This window comes from Malaclemys terrapin, chromosome 2 (assembly GCF_027887155.1).
Source record: "Malaclemys terrapin pileata isolate rMalTer1 chromosome 2, rMalTer1.hap1, whole genome shotgun sequence".
In the NCBI taxonomy this organism is placed as follows: domain Eukaryota; kingdom Metazoa; phylum Chordata; order Testudines; family Emydidae; genus Malaclemys; species Malaclemys terrapin.
The window spans coordinates 271278681-271292674 of NC_071506.1; the positions used below are offsets into that span (position 1 = coordinate 271278681).

At 45.4% G+C, this 13994-nt stretch overlaps 1 protein-coding gene across 1 annotated transcript in view; it reads right to left on the minus strand.

The window, feature by feature from the left end:
- Window positions 1-1921, minus strand: part of GALNT11 (polypeptide N-acetylgalactosaminyltransferase 11) — an 80018-nt gene extending 78097 nt beyond the window's left edge. Inside the window, exon 1 of the mRNA XM_054021183.1 lies at window positions 1808-1921. The gene's annotated coding sequence lies outside the window, so the exon portion shown is untranslated. The remainder of the gene's footprint in view (window positions 1-1807) is intronic.
- Between the last annotated feature and the right edge of the window lie 12073 nt (window positions 1922-13994).

Genomic DNA, 13994 nt, shown 5'->3' on the forward strand with positions numbered 1-13994 from the left:
AAAGATTCCAGTGATTTGATGCTAAACGAAAATTAACTTTCCAGAAGTACAAGTGTAATAGCAAATACTAGACTAGAAGAGGGCTATTGAGCCTGTGACCTGCATAATTACAGTATTAATGAAATCTTTTAACATGATACCACAACTGTGACCCAGCAATCAACACCCTGACCACAAGGGAAAGTGGACAAAGCACAGATTGTTTATAGAGAACTAAAAGAGCAAAATCATGTAAAATTATTTATGGAACAATGGGAGCTGTTCTCTGTACAGTACTATAGCTGATAATGTCAAGTTCAGGGTGCCATTTATAGAGATGCTATCAAAGGCAATGGTACTGTTTTTTTTGGGGGGGGGGTTAGCCACCTAGGCAGAAGCTGAAAAAAGAAGTCTATTTGGAACAGTAGCCTCTAAATGCAGTCTGTGCTTCCAGAGCCAGATGCACAGCCGGCCAACCCCACTGTGCTGCCCAGAAAGTAACAGCGGAGAGCGTTTGGTTGTTCTGTCAACAGCAAGTTTGTGGAGGGAAGTCTTTCCACCTTGCAAACACAGACTAAGGATCTGCACTAGACCACATAGGGATTGTTAGTCTCAAGTCACTTCTGGCATTTGAGCTATCTTCCTCTTTATGAACTAAAAATAATTTGCAAGATGCCCAGTTGAAGGGCTGGACCCCAACCATGTAAAATAACCACTTATTGTGAAGAGGGGAGAGACATTTCAGTGCTGAGCACCATACAATGGAAGCCACAGAAAACGCATAGAGAAGAGATTAAGAATAAACTCCCTGGCTAGGAAGTTATGGCAGGTTTAGATACAGTGGGGTTTTTTGAGAAGTAGGAAGGAAGAGAATGCCCGGCTCCTCCTTGCAAGGGAATCCACGCAGGCACTGGTGGCAGCAGAGTAGGACTATAAACATACAGAGAACTAGTTTTAAAGACTTATAGTTATACAATTTCCACCCTACCCTACCTACAGAGAGTCTAGTTGATGCCCGTTGCTCACCGAGGTGTATGTACAGGTAAGAAAAAGGTCATGCTGTCATCCATCCCATCTGGTAAAACTCAAGCTAGCCTAGGGGTTGTCTTCTTAGGAAAGTTTTTACCAGATATAACAATATTATTTAAATTTACACCCTAAAGCTCACCCAGTTCAGCACTCTGGACTTCCAATTTCGAAGGGGAGGCAGAGTAAAGCCACAAACCCATTTGTTCATTGGGAAGGTACATGCACTGAACCGGCATATTGCACCTTCTCTATTCCATGCTTCTCATCTGTCCCTCGCAATGAGAGAACTGCCTCACATCACACCCAGTTTTCCTCTGACACTGATGTTCAGGTCTAACGGGCAGCTGATCTTGAGACATCCTCTCGCCAGTGGTTGGTAGGAGCCTTTCCAAGGGGAGAGGAAGAGAAACACCCCGTCGGTTCCTGCAGAACCTGTTTCCATTGTGACAAGTGTCAAGTTCGGATGGCTCCAAACCCACCCGCCGCTGCGTGTGAAATGCCCGCGACCCATCCCCCAGCCTCGTCTTCCTGAATCTGCAGGCAGCCGGACTCCCGGCCCCAGGCGGGCTGCCCAGGGAGGAGTTTCTGAGCCCGGGGGGGCTCCCCTGACCACCTAGCCTGAGCAGAGCGGGTGCGCGGCCACCGCCCGTGCTCGGGGGAAGGGGGGATCCAGGGGCCGGCCCGCTGGCTCCACGGGGCGAGCCCGGCTGCCTGCGCCTCCCCGCCAGGCTGGCAGCTCCGGACGGCGCCGCCCCCGCTCCTGGCCAGGGGCTCCAGCCCCGCGCTCGCCCGCACTCACCCCCGCTCCGGCAGCCCGGGCCCGCCGGCTTGCGGCACTCGGACGGCGGCATCTCTCGCGCGCCCGGCCCCGGCGGCTGATGCTGCCCGTAAGCGGCGCGGACAGACTGCACCGGGCTCGCGACGCGCTGCGGCGGCGCCTGCGCCACGTGACCGCCCCTCCGCCCAGCCCCGTCACGTGACGCGCGTGTGCTGGCCGCCGGCCATGACACCAGAGGCAAGGCCGCTGGGGGCGGGAGGGGGCGCGGGCGCGGTTATGCGCCTTGGGACGCACTCGCCGTTCTCCCTGGGCTTTGGGAGGCAGCGGGGGATGAGAGATTCCCCTAGGGGAGAGCAGGGTGTGACAAGGCACAGCCACTGTCTGGGGGCTCCGTGCCCACCCCAGAGAGGCGCCCCATGTGCTAGGGGCTGCACAGACGGAGGAGGAATCTCAAGAATGAGCCCCATGTTACAGATGGGGGAACTGAGGCACGGAGAGAGACCACGTGATTTACCTGATCTGGCACAGGAAGGTGCGACAGAGCTGGGCACTGCAGCTGTCCCGATTTTATAGGGACAGTCCCGCTTTTTGGGTCTTTTTCTTATATAGGCTCTTATTACCCCCCCACCCGTCCCAATTTTTCACATTTGCTGTCTAGTCACCCTAGAACTGAGCACAAGTCTCCAAATCACAATCGAGGGGCTTAACTACAAGAGCACCCCCTCTTCCCAGGAGAAGAGACAGCAGTGGGTCAGGCGTTCCCTCTCTCTCCCCGTTATGACCTGCCCTCTCCCTGCAGAGGGGCAGGGAGAGAAGGAGCCTGAGCTCCTGCCGCTCTATTGTGATGAGTCAACTTGTTTGAAGTGAGAGGAGACAAGAAAATCATTTTAACTTATACACCTCTTAGCTGAGGTTGTGGAAGGCGAGCACAGAGTGAGTCAGGGAAATAATTTCTTGGAACCAAAAACTGCTCTTGATAGGGTGGCTTCAGAGTTTCTTGACAAGGTGCAGAGTTGTCAGAACAGAGTAGAATTTTTTTTTTTTTTTTTGGTAAAGAAGGGATATGCCCACCAGTGGATCATCAGAGCTTTGTTTTAAAGGGGTAAGATTGCCAACCCTTTAGGACACAACTTTTCTGGGGTGCAATGGGCTATTTATTCAGCATGGAAAATTAATCTTCTTCTGCCATGCATGCTAGGAAACAAACATGTGCCATCACATAATTAGTTCCTAATATGATTTGGGGAGCCTGAGTTCAGAAGAGAACTTTGCTTTTTACAGACCAGCCAAAGAAAAATAAGAGCCACCTACAGTAACCAGACACTTCCCTACCTTTCCCTGATGTTACTCCATTTTAATTTTTTTAATCAAGTCAAATTATAAAGTTTCCACCTCCTTAGTATATTTGTTCTGTTTCCAGAGATTCCATATCAAAATCTACTTTTACCAGTAGGCGCATGAAATTTAAAAAAAAAAGAAAATCTTTCTTTGCAGTTTCAAGCTAGAGATGGTCAAATCTACAGATATGAATTCCAGAGAATTCAGAAATGATCCATTTCTGCTAGTTGAGCCTGAGAGGAATTAATGTTACAGGACTTAAACAAGTGCTGCTGAGCTGGTCCTTAAGAGTCCTCAGGTAAAGTGGACGGCTAATGGGTTACAATCTATACCCAGAAACAGTGGGGCTTTTTGAGCTCAGAAGATGGTCAAAGTCCTTGTCAAGAAGCAGACCATGCTCCATGATTGGAAGCAACACAAAAAAAACCAAAGTCATGTCAACAAGGCAGATGTATCAGAGGTAACCAGAGCTGAAGGTGGATGAGCCAACACAGCTATTACTGCTGACTGATCAGCAGAACAGATATGACACGGTGCTCAGATGCTGTGGTGATGGATGCATTATGAGAAGTAGTCACAAGAGCTGCATCTGGAAAGGAAGAAGCAGAGTGGCAAGAGAGACTGACTCTCTTGCATAATCAGAAGCAGCAGTAGCAGGAACTGGAGTGACAGTCCCCGGAAGGATTAAGGGTGGAGAACACAAATTTGTGGTAGGATCCACGATTAAAGCAACCCAGACATGTGCTGTTACACAAGTTATTCACAAAGTCAGCATCTTCATCAGTCAGGCTGGTGCCTTCTTTCATAATCCCCATTTCATAATGGTTAATGAGTCAGTTTTGCTCTCCCATTCATACTAATTTTGCCGGAGGATGCCAGGTGTATGTTAAATTCTGTTAAGTAAAAGCATACTCAGCTCATATTCTGACAACTTTCTTTTGAATCATTATTTCTACATTTTTTTCTAATCTGACCAGTTCTTCCCTACTTCTTAATTTCAGATGTTTAATTAACTGTTAATAGCAATTTTAGCTCACATCACATAAAAAACTTCCATGGTTCCTGGATTATCATTTTATTAATAGTATTGATAAATTGTTGTTTTTATTAGTGTCATTGTCAAGGCTGCTTCCCCACTCTGAACTTTAGGGTACAAATGTGGGGGCCTGCATGAAACTTCTAAGCTTAACTACCAGCTTAGATCTGGTCCGCTGCCACCACTCCCAAAGTGCTAATTCCCTTCCCTGGGTAGCCTTGAGAGACTCTTCACCAATTCCCTGATGAATACAGATCCAAACCCCTTGGATCTTAAAAACAAGGAGAAATCAATCAGGTTCTTAAAAAGAAGGCTTTTAATTAAAGAAAAAGGTAAAAATCATCTATGTAAAATCAGGATGGGAAATAACTTTACAGGGTAATCAAACTTAAAGAGTCCAGAGGACCCCCCCCTCTAGCCTTAGGTTCAAAGTTACAGCAAACAGAGGTAAACACCCTAGTAAAAGATACATTTACAAGTTGAGAAAACAAAGATAAAAACACGCCTTGCCTGGCTGTTTACTTACAAGTTTGAAATATGAGAGACTTGTTCAGAAAGATTTGGAGAGCCTGGATTGATGTCTGGTCCCTCTTAGTCCCAAGAGCGAACTCCCCCAAACAAAGAGCACAAACAAAAGCCTTCCCCCCACCAAGATTTGAAAGTATCTTGTCCCCTTATTGGTCCTTTGGGTCAGGTGTCAGCCAGGTTACCTGAGCTTCTTAACCCTTTACAGGTAAAAGGATTTTGGAGTTTCTGGCCAGGAGAGATTTTATAGTATTGTACACAGGAGGGCTGTTACCCTTCCCTTTATAGTTATGACAGCCATCCACTTCAGGTCTTTAAGAGATTTATTATTCAGTTCCCAAGATCCCTGATAATTATAATCTGCCCAGACCAATTGTTTTAATATACTCCAGAGTAGCTCATTAGTGGATCATGTGATCTTCCCTGTGTCAGGAAATTAGAAATCAAAATTAGAAAAGATCTAATCTAAACAGAACCCAGTGTAAAATACATTAGATAAAGACTGTTAAAAATATTTAAAAAATCCATGTGAATTGAATAATTTCTCTGCATCTTAGACCCATACTTAATGTGATAGCAGAGCTCTAATCCCCATATGAAGAATGATTACACTCTTTGTAATCACATTAATTTTAGAGATTGAATTCTACTATGTGAGTTTTCACAAAGCCTCATTCTTCTGCTGGAGGATGGGGGGGAATGGATTTTACCCCAGTGGAACTGGCAGCATGACTTCCAAGTGAGATGTTCTGCAAGAGGCTCCCCAGCTGGCGGCCATCCACACACTTGCCCCTCGCCGGGGATGAATATTTTCACAGCACTCAAAAGGAAGCCCTACAGACAAATAGTTAGGTAACTTCTCAAAGCAACTCTTTGTCAGTATGGCTCACAGTGGAACTTGAGATCCTTACATGCCCAACTAATTAAATTCAGGGAGATGGAGCATCAATCTAACATATGCCCCTCACCCAAGCCTCTCAGACTTCAGGAGTGAAGATAAAAGATGGGGAATTTTGAACTACAAAAAGGACTTTATTTAAATCTGTTTTGTGGGCTCCACTCTCCCTAACAGTTAACAGGGACTCAGGTACTCCTAAAAAAAAAAAAAAAAAAAAAAAAAGGGGAAACATCCCCTAAGAGAACTCAAAAACTTTTTTTTAAATCTACAAAATTCCTAAAGTATTAACAATTATCTCTACTTAAAGGGCAGGAAAACTGACCCTCTAAAAGGGAGAGGACCAGAGGAAGCTCCAACTTGCTCCTTATGCAACTAGAAGAAACTGAATTTGGTGAGGCCATATCTCCGTACCATAGTGTTTTGTATAGGGCACTTTCATGGCTTAAGGTCTGGTCTGTAGAGCCCTAATGGTCAGAATATTGTAGAGGATTGCAGGTTTGTATGGAGTAAATGAGCACTTTCCAAGTGTGGAGATCTGGACTGACAGTCCTCAAAGGAAAATGAATATTTTGTTTTGTTGGCCAGACAGAATTTTTCTCTCTGCTGCTGTATCTTGGCACATATAAATGCTGTTTTTCTTGATACCTGCAACTGACTGATGTTTTGATTAGATCAGATGGATCCAAATATCTATGAACTCAAGATTAACACCTGAGATGCATCCACAGCAAAGTCATAGGAACTGACTAAGGGGGAAGGAGGTAGGAAATTAGAGCACACGCTGCTATGGCTGAGAAGATAGCCTTTCTGGGACACTCAGGTATCGTGGAAATAAAAGCATAATATGAAAGTTTAGATTAGATTTACAACACATTGTATAGTTGTGCAATGACGTATGTTAAACAGCACATCGACTTTGAATATGCTCCTGAAAAAATTAAACAGAATCTGTGCTTTACTGTTCTGCTATATGCAACATCTTTGTAATTTTTGTTTACTGTAAAGGTCAAGCTAACTTTTTGCCATAGTTAATTTTTTGGGGGGGTGAGGGGGGGAGAAGAGATAGGAAGCAAAGCTTTTCCTTTGAGTGCAACTCACTGAATGCCAAGCACAGAAGACAGCTGATGGACAGGTATCCTGGGATTAACAGTGTCAAATGTCATTGATAAATCCAACAAAATTAACACATCATAAACTATTATACTCAGTAATGAAGAGGTTGCTCCTCACAGACCTTAATCAAGGCTTTTTTGGTTGAATGACCAGCTTTGCACCCAGACTAATAAGGAAGGGTCAGACATGTCCTGATTTTGAATGGTAGTATTCGATAAAGGACAACATGCCCACACTCAGATAGCTTAGGGATAAATGTATCTTGTAATTTCATCTCAACCCAGTGAATCTCTCCTTGAGCCCATGGGGAGGGAGGCATTTGGCCAGATACTCTGCCTACTTTTGCTTGAGTCTGTGCTCAATCCTGGTTTTGCTTGACAGGCTGGTGAACCTGGGCTATTTCCTGTTCTGATTTGGACTTTTTTTGCACAGTTTGATTGTTAAAACACAATCAAAGATTTTAAAAAGTCAGAAAGATCAGAAGGAAAATTGCCTCTTTCCTCTTAGTTATCTACCTCCACAATTCTATCAGATTCTTCCCACCTATATTTCTGCTCCCAGATGCTAAGGTATTATAATAATAGCTAGCTCTTATATAGCATTTTCATCCATAGTGCTCCAAGTGCTTTACAAAGGAGGTAAATATAATTATCCCCCTTTCACATATGATAAAATTGAGGCATTAAGTGGCTTGCGCAAGGTCATCAGTGGCTAAGGCAGGAATAGAACCCAGGTCTCCCAAGGAGTAAATTGGTATTCTAGCCTAGATCATACAGTCTTTTATTGGGATGAGACACTCTGACCATGACACGTGTGGAGGGGAGAGGGCAGGCCTTGAGGTCCTGAAGTCTAGAAACTCACCGATGGAAGTTTTAGAAATGTGATGAATTAGATACAAAATTCAAAGTCAGGGGAGAACTTTAATGAACAAGATGCGTCGTTTTATATTTGCACTTCGGTAAGCCTTATTCAAAACTCTCGTATTATATCCACACTTTTCATCTGAAAGCACCATAGGCCAAGACTCATTGCTATTCTCCCATTATAATGTTTCGATTTTCTCAAAAGGAAAGTTTAATTTTGGGGATGAGTTTTGCGTTTTCATGGCACCAACAATGAAGTGAATCCACATAAGTGTATGTAAAAAAATCAGCAAAACAAATGGACCTCCTTGAGATGAGATCATTGTCCAGTAATCCAATGAATGCTGGATTTGACCTGCTTGTTTCATTTAGGCCCCAATCCTATAGACAGTTAATTTAATTCTATAGTGTTCTTTAAAGACTTGATATTACAAGCCTGGTTCTGCCACAGACTTCCTCTGTGATCACGGGCAAGTTATTCTGTGCCTCAGTTCCTCATCTGTAAAATGGGAATAATAATACTTCGTTTCTCCCTCCCTTTGTCTGTCTTACCTATTTAGATTGTAAGTACCTGTGGGCAAGGACTATGCGTTTGTGTATCACCTAGCACAGTAGTGCCCCAAGCTCAGCTGTGGCTTGTAGGCACTATTATAGTACAAATAAAAAACAATCAAAGCCTATATTGCTTTAACTATATTCCTTACTTGTGATTTATCAGCAAGATCTATGTAAGGAAAGGCTATTCACAATGGTATCAAAAAGCAAGTTTTTAATAGTTATTAAATTTGACAATAAAAATGAATTAGAAAATAAATGTTCTAAATTGAACAGAATATTATCTGGAGCTGTGACCTGTTTGGGTACTATTGCTTCTTTTTAACTGTTTACTAGGATTTTAAAAACTTGGGATCTGAATTTTTGGGGATATTAAAAACAGCAATTAACACGAATAGCATGACCTTTCTATTGATTGTTTCAGAGCGGAATTATTAGACAATTAAATCAATGGCTATAGGAAGTTGGCATTAAATTATTTTAAAAGGTCAAATTCTGAATGAAATTAAAAAGCCCAAGGAAAACCGTGAAAATAAAAGATAAAGATGAAACCAGTGCTATGCTGACATTACAATTGACATTAGACTACTACATAATATATTTGGGCATAAGCTTTCGTGGGCTAGAACCCACTTCATCAGATGCATGGAGTGGAAAATACAGGAGCAGGTATAAATACATTAATAGATGTGAGTTGCCTTACCATCTATTCATGTATTTATACCTGCTCCTGTATTTTCCACTCCATGCATTTGATGAAGTGGGTTCTAGCCCACAAAAAAATTATTTGGGCATAAGCTGTTAGTCTCTAAGGTGCCACAAGGACTCTTCATTGTTTTTGCTGATACAGACTAACACAGCTCCCCCTCTGAAACCTGACTACATAATATGCCATGCAAGCTGTGATATGCCCCCTGGTGGTCATAAAGCTGTAAAGCTCAATTGTTGATTTCAAAAAAGACAATAGAAATGCAATATGGGAACAAGCTGTGACAAAGTTCCTCCTCTATCTTGGTGGGTCCTGCGCTTATTGGCAGATTTTCTTGCCTCAGAGATTCACCATGTGGGTTGAGGATCAGCCCAGAGACCTTCCCCTCTGGGAGAACCCACAGTCCAGGTCAATTGGGAGGAACCCAGGCCCGCCCTCTACTCCAGGTTCCAGCCCAGGGCCCTGTGGACTTCAGCTGTCTATAGTGCCTCCTGAAACAGCTGCATGACAGCTACAACTCCCTGGGCTACGTCCCCAGGGCCTCCTCCAAACACCTTCCTTATTCTCACCACAGGACCTTCCTCCTGGTGTCTGATAACACTTGTGCTCCTCAGTCCTCCAACAGCTCACTCTCAGCTCCTTGCGCCTCTTGCTCCCAGCTCCTCACACTCCCACCATAAACTGAAGTGAGCTCCTTTTAAAACCCAGATGCCCTGATTAGCCTGCCTTAATTGATTCTAGCAGCTTCTTCTTAATTGGCTCCAGGTGTCCTAATTAGCCTGCCTGCCTTAACTGGTTCTAGCAGGTTCCTGATTACTCTAGTGCAGCCCCTGCTCTGGTCACTCAGGGAACAGAAAACTACTCATCCAGTGACCAGTATATTTGCCCTCTACCAGACTCCTGTAAGCCGGCTGCACGATCTGCAGCCGGTTCTGTTCCGGACCGCGCCAAGGAAACATCTATACACGCTCGAGCTCCGTGTTCTTCATGTCCTCACCCTCGCGTCCCGCCCCGATACGAAGTGGCGGGACCTCCTGCCACCTGTGGAGGGTGAAGAGCCCCGGTGGGCCAGCCTTTATTCTACTCTGATTCCGAAGCCCACCGGGGACATAACTTGGCAGCTCCTTCACGGAGCCGTGAGCACGGGCGTGCACTTGGCGCGGTTTACCCCTATCCCAGACACCTGTCCCTTTTGCGGCGTGAGGGAGACCCTGGCGCATGTTTACCTGGAGTGCGCCAGGCTGCAGCCCCTATTCCGGCTCCTCTAATATATTTTGTTACGATTTTGGTTGCACTTTTCCCCTCACCTTTTTATTTATGCACTCCCTATTCGTCGCCCCACAAAGTCAAGGGACCTCCTGGTCAACCTCCTCCTGGCCCTAGAAAAACTGGCCATTTATAAAACCAGAGTGAGGAGGTTGGCCGATGGAGTCTCCTGTGACTGTGGAGCCTATTTCCGGTCCTCCGTTCGTTCACGTATCCGAGCAGAGTTCCTCTGGGCGGCGTCCACTGGCTCCCTTGACGCCTTCGAGGAGCAGTGGGCGCTGTCCGGGGTTCTCTGCTCGGTGTCCCCATCTGGTTCCCTTCTTTTGACCCTTTGACCTCACTCCTGTCCCTGTTCTTTTATTAGTTGTCCCCCGTAATTTTTTGGTCTCCAGGCTCTGTGGACCCCCCCTTAGGCTGGGGGGGATCCTTTAGCAGTGGGCGGGCTTTGCCCACCCACATCCTGGATCCCAAAAGGGCCAGACTCCTGTACCCCACTGGTCTGGGTCTGTCACACAGCATAATGAACAGCTCATATATGGCTACACCAAGAAATGACAACCAAAATACAGGTAATGGATACGAAGTATAACTATGAATGAGACTGTACAGAAGAGCCAGAGAGATGAGGGGGCTTAGCAACAATAACACTTAGGTCCTGAGTCTAACTTACACTGAGCCCGAGCAGTGTCAAAGGGCCTTAGTCTAAATGAGAATTAAGCCTCGAGTCTTCAGATAAAAATGTTATTTGTTCACAGCTTAAATATGCAAACAGGTAAGTGGCTAATGTTTAAAATCATAATTCTTATTAGATGCCAGTATCAGTTGTTAGCATCTGGGAAATTAAGTTGTTGAAAGAAAAAAGTGGCAACAATGTACTAGTTTCAAAAATCAATATTATTATTATGCAAGAGCGTCAAAGTCCTTTTGAGATCTTGGAAGGAGAGAGGAAGGAAGAAAAGAGAAGAACTAGGATGCGATCAATGATGGAGTCACAGGCGAGGATGCTGTATAAGCACAGACCACTGTGGATTTGCCTCCTCATCAGTGGAGATATCACTAACTTTAAGTGACAGTTCAGGGTGGTGGCACATGGTACTGTAGGAACACACAGGACTGTTCTGGAGACAGCAGCTACTTAAAACAGGTTGTAACTGAAAGTGTCTAGTGTGGAGGCAAGATGGGAATCAAAGGCGTGTGGTTTTGGGTTTGTTTTTTTTTAAGATGCAAGATCCCACAAATCACCAAGGCTAGAACAAAGTGCTGTTTGACACTGGAACTTCAGGATACACTACTTTCCTTTGCTAGCTCTTGAGATAGTATGACTTCCAATGCTCACTGGTTCCTTGGACCAGGCAGAAATGTATTACAAACCATTTACCAGACTAGTTTGGCTAGTTTCATAATCTTAAACCATCATCCCTTCTGGAAATCTGTGAAGGAGAAAACGCATATCATGGCACATGACTAAAAGAAAATGTGGTATGTGACCCCTCTACCAATCAGGGTGGGTTTCGCCCCCGTAGAACCATCCTGAGAGGAGATTTGATCAATTGGAGGGAGTTCTGGGGTGGGGTGCTCCATCCGGAAGTGGGTCATGTGACCCCTCTAAGAAGTCCCGCCACTATCCCCTACCAATCAGGATGGGTATCAGCTGCAGAGGACCTTCCCAAGAGCAGATTTGACCAAATAGGGCAGGTTCTGGGGCGGGATGACCTGCCCAGAAGAGGGTCATGTGACCCCTCTTAGAGCTCCCCCTACCACCCTCTACCAATCAGAGCGCAGCACCACCCCTTGTAACTCCCAGCGCCGCAGGGAAGACACCATCTTGTTCAAAGAACACGTGTTTTAGAAATCATGGAAACGCTGAGAGGAAACATGGACTCCTTTATGACAGGTTGGATCATGGAAACCCTCTTGGAAGCTGCCACCTGATGTGCCCAGACCACTTCTATCCCTGTTTTCCCTGCCAGCTCAGGACTCCAGCACCCTGTCTTGCTGAGCCAGACACTCCCATCTGCTCCAACAAAGACCCAGGGTCTGAATTACTTGCCCCAAAGTTGCAGGTTTACCTGAAAACAGCTCACAGAAGTGTGCTTGTCTTTAGCACTCAGATGCCCAACTCCCCATGGGGTCTAAACCCATATAAATCTGTTTTACCTTGTATAAAGCTTTTGCACGGTAAACTCAAATTGTTCGCCCTCTATAACACTGATAGAGAGATATGCACAGTTCTTTGCTCCCCCAGATATTAATACATACTCTGAGTTAATCAATAAATAAAAAGTGATTTTATTAAATACAGAAAGTAGGATTTAAGTGGTTCCAAGTAGTAACAGACAGAACAAAGTAAGTCACCAAGCAAAATAAAATAAAATGCGCAAATCTATGTCTAATCCAGGGGTCGGCAACGTTCGGCACGCGGCTCGCCAGGGTAAGCACCCTGGAGGGCCGGGCCAGTTATATTTACCTGCTGACGCGGCAGGTTCGGCCGATCGCGGCCCCCACTGGTCGCAGTTCACCGTCCTGGGCCAATGGGGGCGGCAAGAAGCGGCGCGGGCGAGCAATATGCTGGCCGCGGCTTCTCGCCGCCCCCACTGGCCCGGGACAGCGAACCGCGGCCAGTGGGGGCCGCGATCGGCCGAACCTGCCGCGTCAGCAGGTAAATAAAACTGGCCCGGCCCGCCAGGGTGCTTACCCTGGTGAGCCACATGCCAAACGTTGCCAACCCCTGGTCTAATCAAACTAAATACAAATAATCTCACCCTTAGAGATGCTTCAGTAAGTTTTTTCCTCAGATTGGACACCTTCCAGGCCTGGGCACAATTCTTTCCCCTGGTACAGCTCTTGTTCCAGCTTAGGTGGTAGCTAGGGGATTCTTCATGATGGCTCTTCTCTCTCTCTGTTCTGTTCCACCCCTTTATATATCTTTTGCAAAAGGCGGGAACCCTTAGTCCCTCTGGGTTTCCACCCCCCCATCACTGGAAAAGCACCAGGTTAAAGATGGATTCCAGTTCAGGTGACATGATCACATGTCACTGCAAGATTTCATTACCCACTTGCCAGCACACGCACATATACAGGAAGATTCACAGGTAAAACACAGCCATCTGCAGACAATGGTCCTGATTAATGGGAATCATCAAGATTCCAAACCACCATTAATGGCCCACACTTTGCATAATTACAATAGGCCCTCAGAGTTATATTTTGTATTTCTAGTTTTAGATACAAGAATGGTACATTTATACAAATAGGATGATTACACTTAGTAGATTATAAGCTTTGTAATGATACCTTACAAGAGACCTTTTGCATGAAGCATATCCCAGTTACATTAAATTCAATTATATTTTTATAAAACTATATAGACTGCACAACGTCACATCCTTCACCACCGCTGGGAGAACTTTGGAATTTGTTTTAGCTCTGAGGGCCTTCAACCGCCTACCAACAAAGCACTACAAAAGCAATAGTTCTGAGGAGGAGGGGGGAACAGCCGAGGGGAGCCCTTTGGCAGAGCCATTGATGGATATGCTGGCACCCGACCCCGAAACCCAACCACTTGTGAGGAAAACTGATGAGCATGACAGCCTTTGGTCTAGCCTGGAGGAGGAAGGTGACCGCAGCTCGTGGGAGTCATCGGCAGACAAGGTGAACAGAAAAGATGTTGCTCAGGTAAATGAATGATTAAGAAGTGACGGTCGAGGATGGGGTGTTATGAGGCAGGAACCGAGCCGGGGTTGCGCAAATCTAAAAAAATAGGCGAGGAGCCATCTTGTTTTTGCTCAATGCCCGTACAGAGTCAGTGCCATGTGTTGAGCGTAAAAAAGTCATGCAGTCTACTGTACATATTGCTGTTATGCTGTCCTTAATTACTGCCTTAGGGAGAAGCTTTTTGAAGATTG